At 36.7% G+C, this 18,281-nt stretch overlaps 1 protein-coding gene across 3 annotated transcripts in view; it reads left to right on the top strand.

Annotated features, from left to right (window-relative positions):
* Window positions 1–18,281, top strand: part of LOC139978348 (uncharacterized) — a 49,880-nt gene that overhangs the window by 11,189 nt on the left and 20,410 nt on the right. Inside the window, exon 1 of one of the 3 annotated variants that reach the window (XM_071988472.1) lies at window positions 14,888–15,158. The exons of 1 other annotated variant lie outside the window; for it this stretch is intronic. The gene's annotated coding sequence lies outside the window, so the exon portion shown is untranslated. Of the gene's footprint in view, window positions 1–14,887; window positions 15,159–18,281 lie in introns of those variants that run through there. One more of the 3 variants, XM_071988474.1, reaches the window with a different exon arrangement.

Consider the following 18,281-nt stretch of genomic DNA (forward strand, 5'->3'; position numbering starts at 1 on the left):
AAATTGCATCTAAGGCCTGGTGAAAATACAAAATTAAGTTTACAAAATGGAGTGGGCGTTGAAGTGTGCTATATTGCACCAAATTGCATCTGAGGGACACCCCCTCCCCTTAGACCCCTCCCCCAGGCCGGCCATCAGTCTTCAGCCCCCCCCCCCACTCAAAAGTACCTTCCTACGCCACTGAATTTATCAGACGGATTGTTAATTTTAAGTCATCCAGAGACGCCAAAACTATCACGAATCAGAGTAGACGATTTATCTGGCAGTATAGCTCACAAATCAAGTAATTTATAGAAATGGTGGATGTTGAAAAGAAAATGAAGGACAATAGGTGGAGAGAGAGAGAGTGAGAGCAGGAGAGACAGAGAAAAGGAATTTTGGATGAATAAACAGTCATGTATGGATGCACGTAACCAAGGACACTTGTTAAATGTAGGTTGACTATATCGAACTGTTCTGTTATGAAAAGTGCTGGAGTATATATAGTATCTATTCATTTTTTTTTTGACACAAGATTAGTGCGCACATGTTTTTGTAATGAATTTTTGTTATCATAAATCATAAACCAAAGTCTGTGTGTGTGTGTGTTGGCGTTTAGTTGATGAATGTGGGTGTGTATGTATGTGTGTGCGTAAAGTATAACGATGCTAACAGGGTATGTTGCAACATAATACGACTTATAATTGTCACACAAAATACCAAAGAATACAGTGTTAAGGTAATGTAGCTATTTTCTTTGAACATGTCTGATACCTAGTGCCAGGTGAATCGAATCACTTTGTCTGTCAGTTTTCAGCGTAAAAGAGCTTCGTTCTCAGTCTTTCGAGGAAGGGGAGGGGGAGGCTGAAGGGGAAGGGTGAGTAGGTACCGGGTAGGCTATATCTAACAGCCATGTTGTTTATGTGCTTCTTGACAAGTGCATTTCCATTTATGGAGGGGATGTTTCTGGAAGCTTGCCCCTCCAATTCTTTGAAAAGATCGACGCCCGCCCACCCACCCACTCGGTTAACCCAGTTACGCCTAACACTCCCTGTCAGTCAATACTTTATATGATGTAATGTACGCAAAAGTAACCAATATAAAATATTACGGTACTGCATCCTGTTACTGCGGCACACAACGAAAGTATAGCCTATAGTGTCCGTGACACATAAGTCTATATATAGCCTATATATAGCCTATATACAGCCTATATATATATATATATATACATACATACATACATACATATATACATATATATATATATATATATATATATATATATATAGATATATATATATATATATATATATATATATATATATATATATATATATATATATATATATATATATATATATATATATATATATATATATATATAAACATGCGTGGGCACATGCCGGAAAAATATATATGATTGATAATCCATTTACCAGAATTGCGCATTAGGCCCACGCGTATATGTTTCATTATTGCATTTGATAATAACGTTGTACAAAAAACAGCACGGAAACCAATAATCAAGTTGCATTTTTTGAAAGTAAAAACCCCCGCCTGCTAACTTGAAGCAGAGTTTATAGGTGATGTCATTTGTTCTGGATGATATTATATTTTGATCATGTTCATGCTAATAACAATTGAAAGGTGCAATGTGGTCATATATATCGAATACAATAGGATGTTTTACTGAATAGTCTTCATCTGGTAGGAATTTAATGCATCACTCCCCTGGTTTGGAGGGAAGGGAGGGGGTGTGCAGAGAGGACGAAGCCCCAAGACGATGCAGTATCATTTTTTTTTTGATCTCTGGTAGTGATTTTCCAACACGCAGGTATATGTTATAAAGGGAAGATGCTCTGAAATTAATTTGGAATATTTGCTTATTTTTCTGTTTTCTTCTGATTGTTTGAGTTTTATGCTAGTTTTTATATTTTTTTTTAAATATTTTTTTCTATATGAGAAGTTAGTATCCTGTATTCCCCTCCCCCGGTTCCTATACGCCTATGCATATTTACACAATGTATATGCTCTGTGCATAATTTTATCTATACTGTAACTATATTCTGTATGAAATAAATCATATATGTATTTAACAGGTAATGCTGATCTGTTGTAACACAAAAGCTATATGCTGTGCCTACATCATCAAATGAAAGTAGATTAATCTGTAAATGTTTAAATCCCGCCGAAATTGTACCAGGAATAATAGGATTAGCCGGGTAATCCAATTTTGTCAATGCTGACGTAAGAAACATACTTGTCCAACTTGCGAAAAACTCCATACAGACGAAACAGTACCGTACACAATAATGCGTTGTTCAATCTTGTTATATAGGTAATAGAGCCATTAAGAGGGTGGGTGGGTGAGTGTGTATTGGGGGGGGGGGTTGTTCCGCAGTTCCATATATTATCAAGTAAGACATTTCAGCTTGAAACACAACTATGATATGTTTTATTACCCGTAATACGGTAACTAGTCAACGAGGAATGCAGAAAGGTCAATGGTAATTATGTTTAAAAGGTCTTTGGTCTCTATAAATATGACATGAGAAACCGCAAGCACCCGGTAACTTTATCCACAAGTATATATGGTCACACGTTATATTCTCTGTGACTTTCAGTTTGTTTTATATCACCTTAGACAGTGGGCTTTCTGACTAGTTTCAATGGTAAGAACTTAAGTAGAAGTTTTGGGGAAAACATTTTAGCAAATTCTAACTTGCAATCAATTTTTTGGCATAGCGTATCTCTAAAACGTGCTTCTTCTTTGTTTTTGCCAACCACTGCTTTAAACGGTCTTACATACATGAAAGTTAGCAAATTGATATTGGCATACAACAACTTAATATTTGCTTGCTATTTATGGCGGCACAAAGAAATTAATACAATCATATAGGCCTATATATATTTCGATACCCGATTTCTTATCTACAATGTGGTCACCCATATATATACATGTGGCTGGTTTTTGTTGTACTACCACCATCCAGCCATTGGCTTCAGTTCGATAAGTATAAAGTGTGATGAGTTCGAAAATCCAGAAAAGTGAAAAATCTTCGATCCTCCACCACCGGGATTCGAATCCAGGCTTCCCGCTTTATATATATATATATATATATATATATATGTATATATATATATATATATATATATATATATATATATATATATATATATATATATATATATATATATATATATATATATATGTCACTACTAATGACAACATATATCAAGGGGTTGTCTCATCCAGCTTCGTGCATAGGTTTATCAGCTCCTTGCATATGTTAACGAGAGGAAATATTGTTGAGACTGTCATATGTTGTATATCCGGACGTATTTTATCATACATTACCGTAGACGAGCCTTCCTTGTATAATAGCTGAACCGTTGTTACTCATAGACCATTATCACATCAGTGAGTAATCGATGGGTGACGCCAGTTTTGATTGGCAGCTTTTCGCTGCCAACAAAAGAATACGGCCTCTTGAGGACACGTGCCAGATGTCTCATGATACTCAGGGCACGCGAGTCTAAATTGTCGTTGCTATGGTGATAAATCCAGGGACCAAGGAAAGTCTGTGAAGGAACTGTTAGTAGATTTTAACCCGAAGCAAGCTAAAAATTGGTTTGAAAAGTACAGTATAATGACCACACTGCACAGCATTGTTCGTTAGCATATCATATATATAGAAATATATACAAGATGGTCGTGTCTATAAAGGGAGAATGATTGGTTCGAAATTAAGACGGATTGGCCGTCCCCGAAATACATTTGCGAAGCAATCACGGAACAACGGCCACATTATTACAACTGACGCCGATTTCTCGTCTGTAGTGATATTGCATCGCTAACCCTGCCAGTTTGAACAGACTATAACACTTAGGGCCTAACATTAATTACTGATGAAAGAAATGTTCATGTCTTCTTCTTGAGGACACTGGGATGTGTGTGTGCATGTGTGCGTGTTCGTGCGTGAGAGTGTGTGTGTGAGGGGACGGGGGAACACCCACAAGTGAGTTTCCGTCGTTTATTCGAACTGACAGTTAGGTGGGCGATATGAAAGGAAAAATGGATATAGCGTGATTGTTCAATTTCTAATATAGTTCGGTGCCAATATCCTTTACGAAAATTGACGAGTTTTCGTTTTGGAATTTAAGGCGTTGGAATTAGATATTGAATTACTTCTGTTTCATCATCAACTTCAAATGTCAACATTTCTGGAGGGACAAAACTGAGATTTTTTTGGGTCCGACGAAAATGCCAGCAACAAATTCAAAAGTCCATAATACGAAGTTAAACTGGGTCCATTTACAGTACCCTATCAGGACTGTGATCACGTGATCATAAAGATTATAGGAATATGTTAGGGGGATCAGAATATTTGCTTCTATAAAAGAGGGGGTCGGGGGAAAAGAAAACGCAGCCTATACGTGTGTATGTAAGCGAATGTGTTTGCGATATGTTTTGTTTGCGTCCACGGTATATAATATGTGTGTGTGTGTATACCGTATATGTCTTTCCGTGCGTGACACCTGTCACGAGTTATAAATTTGTCTCGTTTGGCCGAGTAACGCATGTAGCGTTCCCGTATAAGCCAGTCTACTATCAGGCCGCGATTTCTACGAACATTACGTGCAAAGCTTTCCGAAATAATCGTTATACACGATTACATCGAAGATTGGGTATTAATTCTTCTCGAGACATTGCCCGTGCTGTATGTATAGAGAGAGTGACGATGAATCAGACGTGAGCTGAGTCTCGAATTCCGAGATACTCAACCGATTGAATGACGTCATCGTATCAATCAGCCAATCAGAATCGACGGAACTTATCATTAGGAAGAATAACCATTTATTTATAGAATCTCGTCTTTGAATCATCGTGGTAGTTTTGAAAGACACAAAAACACTCTAAAAATGAAAAAAAAAAATATTTAGAAGAAATAAGAAAACAAACCCCACACATTTCACACCATATTTTTTTTTGTGCGTTATCCTCAAGTCAACGACCTTCCTTCTAGATATACCGGTTCATCTCCGGATTTCGAGTAATTTGTAACAAGCGGCATTTAGAAGGGGATCGCCTCCATATCCATCATTTTTTGGGGGGGTAAATTTACTCCTCTGGTTTTCCCGGTCTTTGTTCAGATTAACCCATATTATTTTTAACCTTTTTCATCATACACACTTCGCCTTGGAAAGGTGGGTAGGTTGCACGAAATGGCAATCTATTACTGGCAGATTACAGCACATTGAAATAACACCACGAATTATGATGAAATAACACCACGAATTATGAAATCAGGTATACACACTTCAAAGCTTTGGAAAAGAAAAGAAAGAAATAAACAAACAAACAAACAAATTCATTTTTAATCGTGAAAAATGATTCCCCCTTTGAGCAAAATAATTCATAACTTGCTTATTATAGATACATTAGTCAAATGGTTGTTAGAACAATTATATGTTAGTAAGACTGAGGGGGTTTCTAAGTTTTTGCATGAACCTGGCCGCATGGAGCACCCAGTTGGGACAATTTTTTCTATACTGTTATGTCATGTCCTGCTTCAGAGCACTCGTATTGTCAGTATAAGCAGTGTGAATATCATGTTTCTATCAGATCAAGGTTGGGAACTGTTTGTACTGTCAATACCAGTGCCTTGGAGAGCATGATACTGGAGTACAGTTTAGAGAGGCATTAGCATTAGTATCAGATCAAGGTTAGGAACTGTTTTTACTGTCAATACCAGTGCCTTGGAGAGCATGATACTGGAGTACAGTTTAGAGAGGCATTAGCATTAGTATCAGATCAAGGTTAGGAACTGTTTGTACTGTCAATACCAGTGCTTTGAAGCATGATATTGGAGGACAGATATAGAGAGGTACTAGCATTAGGAAAATGTCCCAACTTGAAGAATAGTTATACCAGGGAGGCTCAGTCAGTCAATTCCCTTGTGGGGGGGGGGGGGGGGTCTTCCCATAGAAACAAATCCACTTTTAGACGTGAAATGGTGCATTCCAAGTCATTTATATGCAATAAATCTGATCTATCATTAGGTCTCTTACAAGGTTGTTATAATGAGCTATTTTTAATTCTTTGTATATATATATATATCTATATATATATATATATATATATATACATACAGTGGCGTAGGAAGGTACTTTTGAGTGGGGGGGGGGCTGAAGACTGATGGCCGGCCTGGGGGAGGGGTCTAAGGGGAGGGGGTGCCCCCTCCCCTTTGGAATTTTTGTGCATTTCCAGGTGGCCTCAGATGCAATTTGGTGCAATATAGCACACTTCAACACCCACTCCATTTTGTAAAGAATTTTTGCATTTTCACCTGGCTTTAGATGCAATTTGGTGCTTCAAATGAGATTTTTTTCTCATTTGGAAATGAAAAAGGGGTTTTCTGACTTGCGGAGTGGGGGGGGGGCGGAACGATACTTCCGCCCCCCATATTTTTCACTGGGGGGGCTGGCGCCCCCAGCCCCCCGGTTCCTACGCCCTTGTATATTTATATATATATATATATATATATATATATATATATATATATATATATATATATATACACGTTGATCCCGAAGGACGGTCGAGTTGTGACGTTAGCGTGTTAGTATACCGGTAACACGACTAATCGTCCGGGAATACGATATTTGACTTGCTGACAAGATACATTAACATGACATCATCACGAAAATCATCGTGTTGCTGCGTTACACGTAACCCGTAAAATGTACATGAAAGAATGTAATTTTCAAATGATGCAAAACTCATTATACGCCTAACAATGTAACGCTTTCGCATCAAATGTTATGACAATAGTATCGTTACGCAATAAAAAATGCATGATGGCATATCGTTGGTCACCGACATGCAGAAAGTCGGTTACTTTTTAGCACAAACATCAACCGCACCCAATTTCAACAGTTTCATTGCAAGCATAGAATAACATAGCCTATACTACTTTAAATATAAAATCGGTGGGGGTTGTGCTTTGAACCGGTAGGAATAAGTATAACAGCCGGTGGTGTAGCAAGGAGGGACCTTGCCCCGGTCCAGCCATAGGATTTGCCCCTGGGCCAAAGAAAACTTCACTTTCACCCAAGCTCAACTTGTTCTTACATATATAGCACTAGATATAAGGCCTAGATAAGGCACTCTATATATTAGGCCTAGACATAAGGGCTTTCTCTGTTGAGGACAGACTTCCGTTTGAATTCCCAATTTGGTGACTTTCTGGAGAGATTTTTTTTTATGAACAAACCATACTGAAAAGTATTTAAGACATACGAAAATGAATCAAACTTTTCTTCAGCCGATTGGTGGTCATATACTTTTTTCGGCAGTTGACATCCAGGTCACACGGGCCTAGTTTCGCCACTGCTACACTAACTACCAGCCAGATAGCCTACTATATATGATATACTGTAGCGAATCGAGGATAGGCCTACTTCACACTATTGCGCACACATGTGCAGAGCCTTGTATGAACTATATAAACAACTGCTGAAACCCTTACACAGTAACTGTGTTAACATAGGAATTAAACTTGCGCAATCAGTAATACGGTATGAATTCACTCCGACTCTCCATACAAAAACGTGTTTTTCTTTCAATTTTCCTTTCTTTCTTTCCTTTGTGCCGACTATAGACTATGTAATGTTTTAACTGTACCGTGCTTAACTACCCGTAATTGTAACGAAGGAGATAGGGAGAGAGAAAAACAATAACAAATATAGTTCCTATTGTGCTTCCCCAATGAATGAGCCAAGTTTATAGTTATGCTAGAAATACTTACTGTACATGAGGGGTGAAAAGTTTAAAAGTTGCAAGACTAAGTTTGCAACCAAAACAAGAAAGTAAAATGGATTTTGAAATAGGGAAGTAAAATGTCGAGGCGAGTTTCTCACCTATTGAACCCTTATTATACCCACTACAAAAACCCACCAGTTCATAACTATACTTATGGCCTCTGGGTTGCCCCTGATGAGACTGGTTCATAAACCTGTCAATAACAGTAGATACTGTTTATAACAGGAAAATAGAGTTAAAAGTTCAAATTGTTATAGCTTACTATCAAAATGAACTGTAGAATACCAATTTCTGCCCTTTTGAACTATTCCCAGTTACGTTTGCCTCCTCAGAGGTGTCAAAGAATCCCCGAACGCCGTCCGCACACCCACCAATAGGGGGTGTATCTTTCCCCTGTAACCCTCCCCTCCGCTCCCGCCCCGCATCGGTCACCCACTACCAAATTTACATCTCTATATGGTGTTGTCATTAATAATAGATATGAGCAATGCACGTGCATGCATATACAAGGGAACGAGAAGTGGTTCCTTCGAGCGATCATTCATGAAGCAGCGACCCGTTGTATGGCGTGTATATACCGGAAAACGGGAGGCTCATTTAAAATTCCGGGTTTGATTTACCCGGCCGGGTATAAGTAAGGTGGGTTTTTCATCCAAGAGCAATCTATGGTTTTTCCAAATCTGAAATGACTTTCTAAATTGAAAAAATTCCAAATTTGAATGATCTTTTTCGGGTTCTCTCCCACATTTGTGGTCGCGTTAAGCGTCGTAAAAACACTGCTATGATTATGATTATTATGATTATTATGATGATTATGATGATTATGATGATTATGATGATGATGATTTTTATGATGATGATGATTTTTATGATGATGATGATTATGATTATTATGATTACGATGATTATGATGATGATGATGATGATGATGATGATGATGATGATGATGATGATGATGATGATGATGATGATGATGATGATGATGATGATGATGATGATGATGATGATGATGATGATGATGATTATGATTATTATGATTACGATGATTATGATGATGATGATGATGATGATGATGATGATGATGATGATGATGATGATGATGATGATGATGATGATGATGATGATGATGATGATGATGATGATGATGATGATGATCATGATGATCATGATGATCATGATCATGATCATGATGATGATCATCATGATGATGATCATGATCATGATGATCATGATCATGATCATGATCATGATGATGATCATGATCATGATGATCATGATCATGATCATGATGATGATCATCATGATGATGATCATGATCATGATGATGATGATGATGATGATGATGATGATGATGATGATGATCATGATCATGATAATCATCATGATCATATTGTCATCATTAAGTCATGTATTGCCAAATGACGACATTCTTAATCCCTGTCCTCCAACATTAGGATTGTGGTCACGTGATCAGCACACTTACATGCAGTACCTCATTATCGCATAAAAGAACAAATGAAGCAATACCGTAGGGAACCCGCGCCCCACACCCTCCACACACACGCAGGCATGTGCAGGGACGAAACGGTTGGGTGGGGACGGCAACAACAAAAAATGTCAAAAGAAAATTTAATAGCAATGATATACATATATGATCATAAATGATCTGCTTCTGGGTACATTGGGATACGTACCTCCATCTCTCCCCTCTCTCCGGCCCTCAACCCCCCCCCCCACCCCCGAAAAAAACCTCCCAATTGGCATAAACTTGATAACACATGCACACAAATTATACACAAAGGAAGAAAACGTGATGGAAATGACACGACTTTTCAACTTAAATTCCCCGACTCTTATATAACTGGCGTGAACGAAATTTACCTCCCACCCACCCCCCACCTCCACCCCCTCACTAATCACGAAGGCTGGCTACGAGCCTGTATATATCGAACTGTGATTATTTCAGTATCAAGTGTCGCATGAGAAAGAAACACCATAACACATTAAAAATAAGAAAAATGCAATATAGTTTTTGCGGCAACATAGTCACAATGGCCCTAACTCAGCAACAGTCCATTGACATCAAGGGTCGGGTGGGTCACAAGACAGATACAATGTATATATTGTATGTTGCTATCCCTCGCCTGAGACGCGTGCCAACATTTGTACAAAGAAACTACACACAGAAACAATTATTTTTACCAGGCACGCGCGCGACTCTTTTTCTTTGTGCTCTTTTCATTACCAGCAAGTGTATATATTTGCTAGCTGATGGCCTTTTAACTTCGTTTCTAAGACACAATTAGCTTTACTCTTTGTAAACAGAAATTTGTGGTCATTTCGGATTCACGGGGAGTCTCTTCTGTAACTAACAAAGATCTGTTGTTAAGTATGGAGAGGGCACGCGACACACAAAGGCAAGTGACAGGTGCCACGCGTGGGTATACATCGTCTACTGAATAGGTTCATTTATTGATTTCTTCTCACTCCTAACAGGGTTGTGTGGTATTCAAAACTGCTGGGTGCATGCTAATTGTGCTAACACCCTCTGAATGGCATTCACCAATTCCCTGGAAGTATTAACAGCTCCTCTGGTATTATATAATTAAAGGCTCCCTGATATATCCCGAACTGACTTAACGGCAATAAAGAGGGATTCCTTTATTACTAGGGCTGCTCTACGGAGAGCCAAACGTTCCATAAATGTCGAAAAAGAAAGTGAAGTGTCCAAGTTAATATATATATATGTCCAAATTATAGCACGACGTAAATATAGCATGTTGACATGGCCAGTGTAGTACGTGTCATGCTGTCACAAGTTTTCGACATGCTGATGCTGAATTTGACATGTTGATAGACGCAATGGCATATTGTATTTTGTTTCGACATGTTCATATGGAATTGTAACATGCTGATATCGAATTGTAACATGTTGATATCGAATTGGACATATATATATATTAACTTGGACACTTCACTTTCTTTTTCGACATTTATGGAACGTTTGGCTCTCCGTACTGCTCCTATCACATTTCAATTCAGCATGCATGGGCTTATGCATGGGCATATATAGGCTATATATATATATATATATAGCCTATATATATATATATATTTATATATATATATATATATATATATATATATATAGCCTATATATGTAGACAATATATACATATGTATATAGCCTATATATGTAGACTATATATACATATGTATATAGCCTATATATGTAGACTATATATACATATGTATATAGCCTATATATGTAGACTATATATACATATGTATATAGCCTATATATGTAGACTATATAGCCTATATATATAGCCTATATATATATACATATGTATATATATATATATATAGTTCGTAATTCCACTGTAGGCTTTTGCCACCTGTATGAACAATGCTAGTTCTGTTGTGGTGATATGTGTATATATGTATGTATGTATGTATGTGCGTGTGTATGTTTATGTATTTTGATAGACCTATAGATATGTCAATAGAAACATGCATGTAATAGGTCGATTGTACGGTCTAGCATATATCCTGTTCATAAATCATGATTTGTCAATAACTGCTTGATAGCGTACAACGCGGCAATGTCATTAAAATCAATTCCTCGAAAAGATGATCTTATACCGTACACCTACGTAATAAAAATGACGTTTATTATAACTTAGTGTCTTCCAATCCATGGTAGACATACATGGTCTCATTTGGGCTTTACATACGTTCATCTTTGACCAGGTGACGACGATAAGTACGATATTGTACGGACAGCATTGGATTTAGCAATGAACTAGTACCGAGTATTTGCTAAAATTAAAACTAGAAAAACCTTTTAACCACGCTCACCGACATTCACCGATAATAACAAAAACAACAACAACAGCAACAATAAAATAATATATAAACAAAATACAGTCGAATACTATATTGTATTTGAAATTTAAATGCAGCTATTAAGATGGAATATAAGGATGTAAGTAAGATATAAACTGCGTTGAACATTCGCCTATATGCATAGTGCGCGATTTCATACCCCCCCCCCCCCATGAGCAATTGAGATTCGACCGAAATATTAACCCCCTATAACCCGCTGTCGTTATATCTCAAGCTTTTCACGTTAATACACTTGGTCTGTATACTACGTCTATTCATTCAAAAACAAACACCAACCAACCACAAAGAAGAAGAAAAAAACCCTGTACATCTACTTGTTAAGTTATTAAGAATCGAGAGAAGAGACAAGTCTATGAATTACGTCATTAGGTACCTGGCGAAGAGACTAGGTATGTCTTTGAGTGTTAATGCGATCTTACTACGGACGTAAAACCCGTCATCGACACTTGAATGGAAACCCTGTTATCGCCCTCCCGCTGAAATTTGTTTTCCATATCAGAAAACATACTCAACAAATGGTTAAATATAGATTTTTTTTCGTCTTCTTTTCTTCACTTGTTGGTGAAACAGGCTGGATTACCTTACAGCTTACAAGTCTCAGCTGCTGACGTTAATCGCAATTGGAGACATATATACAACTAGTATGAGATATACCAATAAACTTATGACAAAGTATAATATATAACTTGCACTCAGACATAAAACAGAATCTTTCTTAATTGTGTGTTTGTCCCTCTTATAACATATAGATTCTATCACAAATCACATATACTTAAAAAAAAAAAATAGGTCCCAAAATTAACATACCTGCAACTTTTTTCATATTGTATATAATTTCCAAATATACATATATATAGCTTTAGTTGAGCATCAGGACGAGATTTTTTAATTTTTAATTTTTTTTTTATATATTTTTTTATTTCCTACGCAGGTGTACACGCCCCTATAGTGATAATTTAAACTAATTTATGTTTGCATAAAATACTGCACTTTCTAGTTAAGTGAAATCAGATAGGTTGTGAATTTATAATATATGACTGTAATTAAAAACATATTCAGGTATTTACTACAGGGACATGGTGAAGAGTCGTTCACAAAAGTGAAACCAGGAAATGGGTTGGTTTTTCGCTGATGCAACTATAGTCTATACAATAATCAAGGCTGCGTTGTCTCTTTTGTGTAATGAGGGATGTATCGGGCAAACGTGCAAAGCTCCAACCAGCTGTAATAAGGGAAGAGTTAACATAATGAAATAGGTGGTTCAAATAACAGTATATAATATTGTTTTCTAGTTGTGAATTGTCGCAATGTCACACGTGTTTTCTTTTCTTTTTGGCTGTGAATATGCAACATATCCATTTAGAGTTCTTATACATTTGAACTATTTCATCATTAACGACAAACACCGTCGTTCGTTTGCTGTCATCTGAACATATCGTTAGATGTATAACTATCAATGCCTTTGTTGTTGGTACTTTTCTATAAGTGTGCCTCATATATGAACAGCGCCAATAGATGGCGCTATAGCACAAAATCGGAATAGAATTCATTATAACGTGATCTACTGCGTTCCAAAAAATAGATAAATAAATAGGAAACAAAAAGGGAACCACCTTCAGAAGTACTACCCTGTCAAGGTAATCAATGTTATTCGCCCGCCCCATATTAAGAAAGTGACCGAAATTAATAATAAAAAAAAATAATAAAAAAAATTATGTCACTGGATTATTTATTATGAATCGGATCAACATTAGGCGCTCTCTACTAGACTGTTTTCAACAAAACTTTATTAAGCAAGTGGTAAATTATTCCACAGGCGATTCTAAGAAAATCGTAGTTCTTACACATATTTAAATTACTGTTCATCCTATGCATTTAAAGTAAATGAGAAAGTTTGAAAGAATGTCCAAAATGTTCCCTGTTGTTAAAATTTAAGTTAAGTTAATATATTGTATTGTTGAAGAATAAACAAATTTAAGCGAAAGTAAGAAGATCCTTTTTACAGAGGTAAACATGGGTTTTAGTTTCGATTTTCTGAAGTTGTTAACATGAGCGTTACAATCAGATTTTGTATTTTTCATTTTACAAGGAAAAACAGAATATTGACATTTTCAAAGTACATCATCATGGAAACTTGATAGGCTTGCCAGAAATAGCAATTTCGAATTATACCTTGCAAACAAAACCTTAACTGCTCAGAATCGAAACTAAAAATTGAAGTAACATTCACGATAGGCAGCACGAATATGCTCCAAGTTTTCATTTTCGATATGAAAGAAAATACAGGATGAGAGAGGCTGGGGCGGTTGGGGGGGGGGGGGGTTGGGGGTGGGGTATACTTCGCCATTTAAGGGACATTCCCCGCGGGAAAATATGGCATTAATATAAAAGCGAAATCGCCATCTAATTTGAGATTATCGTTGGAAAGAATAAAAGCAACTTTTACAAGATGAATCCGTCCATACTCTACAAAGTGGATCATAGCATCGGTGGTCTGTACTGCCATCATGTACGAATTTCTTAAACCGCTTCGTACTTCAGATATTGTTGGTGATTAGTCCATGCAGGGCCTGTGATACATATTTACAACGTTCAATGTTCTCCTCAGTTTTGTAGAATTTCTTCCATATGCAATTGTTTTGTTGTTTTAAGAGTCTCGCGCATGCTGTTGCTAGATAGGCTACCTTCATGATGTATTTCACCAAATAGTATAAATTACGATACAAATGTTGTTGAGATGTGGTTTTGGTCGTGTTATGAAGAAAACTTCCAGCAATTTTTTGACAGATCCCATTACTGAAAGCAAGTGTTTGGTTCCAAGGACAATGTGTATAGGAAAAGAAAATTGAAATTAATATGGAGGCTGAGTACGACACGAGTGGGAATTTTGTAACCTTATTCTCTTTATTTTTATCAGTAACGAGCATAAGCCAGCATTCCATTCTCTCTGGCAGTATAGGTGAAATGCCACCCCCACCCCAACCCCCAAAGGAGGATCATTTCTATATTACGAAACATTGGGTGTCCTCCAGCTCCATGGTTTAAGTAAATTAAAATGAATGAAATCACCTCGAAATACGAGTATATAAGTAAGAGGTGTTAGGTGGTATACGCGATTAAGCGGCAGTGTCTCTGTAAAGTAGTATAGCGCCGCCTTTTTTCAGTCGTTGCTTGTGACGTATGTCAAAGTATTAATCTAGGTTGGAAAATAATAACGGTCTGTTGGGTTTAAGGCACGTGTGCTCGTCACATTGGCGGAATGTTATCAATCTCCGACTATCGGATGTGATTACTACAGTGAGCTATATCAGGTGGTTCATAGTGCATCCCGGTAAACTGTGAACAAGAGTGACAACGGAAGTTGAATCCAGCCTGAGCAGAACTATAAGAAGCCAGTATATCAAAGTCCGAAAGTTTTGTATCTATCTGCAAAGGTAATACGGTATGTATTATTCATGGTATCATTCCCCAATTAGGTGGAAAGCATTCCCCTCTTGATATAGCATTCCTATACTATATGACATCTTGAGGAAGGGAAACGGGTAGAAATGGTAGAGCCTTTCCCTATTATTTCCTATACCAATCTGACATTTGTTAATGGCTGTGAATAATTGTCTTTCTATGACGTCTAGTTTGATCGAAGTGTCATATTGACGTTTCTTTGATTTCTACTGCATTGTATAGCGAGAGGTGCTCGCTTTAAAATTGAGTGGTTGTTACGTAACAGTTCAACCATATCTAAATGAAGGTATCATACGCCCCATTTACTTTACGCACTAAATCACACCAGTAATGTGATCTCTAAGTCTAGATAGAAGTTCTCACTAGCTAAACGCTACCTATCACCGGATGGATAGCTGACAAGTTGGCCTTTCATAGTACTATCAATTTTCCGTATCATGACCATGTAGATTTTTTTTTGCTATGAAAGCCTGAAGTTTTCGTCACTTGTAAACAAACCTCTTCACTCAGTAGTAAACAATTTTCATACGCTGCTCCTGGGAGGCGTAATGGGGCTTAAAATTGCCTCAATTGACCCACTTTTTGCATCACATGTACTCCCCCATTCATGCTCTCCAACACACACACATATATAGCCTATATATATATTTTTATATATATATATATACATATATATATACATATATATATATACATATATATATATAGATACATCTAGATCTATATATATATATACATATATATATATATATATATAGATATATCTAGATCTATCTATATATATATATATATACATATATATATAGATATATCTAGATCTATATATATATATACATATATATATAGATATATCTAGATCTATATATATATATATATATATATATATATATATATATATATATATATATATATATACATATACATATATAGTTGTCTGAAGATCGCAATAAAGCGTGAAACTCCGAGTTACAACTACTAGTGTTCCACTAGTCTCATCTAGTATCAACATATACATATATATATATATAGATATATCTACATCTACATCTACATCAACACCTACACCAACACCAACACTAACACCAACATCGACATCAACATCAACATCAACCTCAATATAAATATATAAATGCATTCAAATGCATGCTGCAGTAAACTAGAAATAGGTATATTGCAAACCCGTTAAAGTTTATTTGCCAACTGCAACTATCAAAGCTCCCGGTCATTCAGAGGATGAGATCTTGTTATCAGTTGGTTCCTGAAATTAACCTCGACTTTGGAGAAGAGAACAAATATATAACCTACTCATGTGTATTCTTCAAAAGTCAATGTAGGCCATCCATTGGATATCACTTGCTTCTTTGGAATTAGCTAATGAGTGTCGCTTATAGGTATAGGCTACCTTTTACTATAAATATGCCGGACGTATTACGTTCTGTAAAATCATGATTTTACCAATGCAAACGGAACTTTCGATATCGAAAAGGAGCTATTCTTACGCGAATATAGAGATTCTATGGGAATTGTCGTGAATTTCATAACTTTTTGTCGTAATACGTAAGTTGTAGAGGTGCATGTCGGAAACATATATAGTAAAAGCTAGACAAGGTAGAAATTAGATATATTTATTCGACAATGAGTAACGTTTACCTGTAGAAATTCCTAAGTTTGTCATAATTGAATCCTCTAGGTACGCTTCTAATTGTATTGTCGGCGAGGTCTGCTGTGAATGCATTTCTGCCTTGTTTACTTTTATGTTTGAACGTTAATTACACAGAAGCTGAAGCTCATAAATATGTGCTGAAGTTAAATAGAAATAAGTATTTTACAAACCCGCGTATTTATATCAACCTCCCATTAAAGAGGATGAGATATTAATTTGTTATCAATTGGTTCCTGGAGTTAACTATGGCAATATCAGTTGGTTCCTGGAGTTGCCATAGCAACGGTTGTTATGATAACAATATTTTTTTCTGACAAGCGAGTTGCTATAACTCCAATTAGAAGCACTGAATTGAATTGCGATCTCTACAGGTTTTTACATATCTTTACAAATCAATAGTTTTCACGGTAGCTGAGGTGAAAGGTCAACGAGAGGTCAAAGGTCAGAAATCAAGTCGAGCAAAGACGCGGGTCAAAGGGCGAATGCATATATATTTAGTGCTTCTATATGCAAAGGAAAATTGAGGTCAAGGCGCACTTGCAAAGGGTAAAAAGGCCTAATGCTGTTTGTCCGGTTCGGAGTTCACGAATGCAGGATGTGAACTTTAAAAGTGCAACTATATAGCCCATAATTGTTCACGAATGGTGATGAATGGTGATATTCACGAATGGTGTTTGCGATGAGATATGCAACTCCGACACCAGTGGTTTACCCTCTTCTTTTCTTATCAATTCCTTAATTCCGATACAAGCACGTCCCAGTAAATGCCCGTATGTCACTATCGACTGTGGTATAAGTTAATGACAAATGCGGCCATTTTATTTTGATCTGTTACAAATCGCATCATTATTTTTTACTTTGTACTTAAAACATGAAGTAAAACCATTTGATGCGTAGTATGTGATATTTACCTTCTTGTTCAGGTGAATCTTCGCATGTATTTAACACACACTGACTGGATAATGGATGAAAAGTTTAGTGTTCTGCAATGATAACCTTATTTCTTCAGTATACACCATACGCCAACTGTAACGTGCCCGATTGTGACATTCTTATATGCTGTGTTCCTTCCATGTCTCGCTTCAAAGCACTCCTATTCAAAGTATATAAGTAGTACGAATATCATGTTTCTATCAGATAAAGCCGGTTAGGAACTATTCATACTGTCATAATGATTATCAGTAAGGCTTGAATCGAGAAGCCAACCTCATCATCATTTCAGCCTTAGAAATTTAGCATATATTTTAAAGGTGAATCTCTTGAAGACCGAAATAGTAGTACCGTGTAGTAGGACCAGGTAGTAGTACCGTGTAGTAGTACCGTGTAGTAGTGCCGTGTAGTAGTACCGTGTAGTAGTACCAGGTAGTAGTACCGTGTAGTGGTACCGTGTAGTAGTACCGTGTAGTAGTACCGTGTAGTAGTATACCGTGTGGTAGTGCC

The sequence above is a fragment of the Apostichopus japonicus genome, chromosome 13 (genome assembly GCF_037975245.1).
Source record: "Apostichopus japonicus isolate 1M-3 chromosome 13, ASM3797524v1, whole genome shotgun sequence".
NCBI lineage: Eukaryota > Metazoa > Echinodermata > Holothuroidea > Aspidochirotida > Stichopodidae > Apostichopus > Apostichopus japonicus.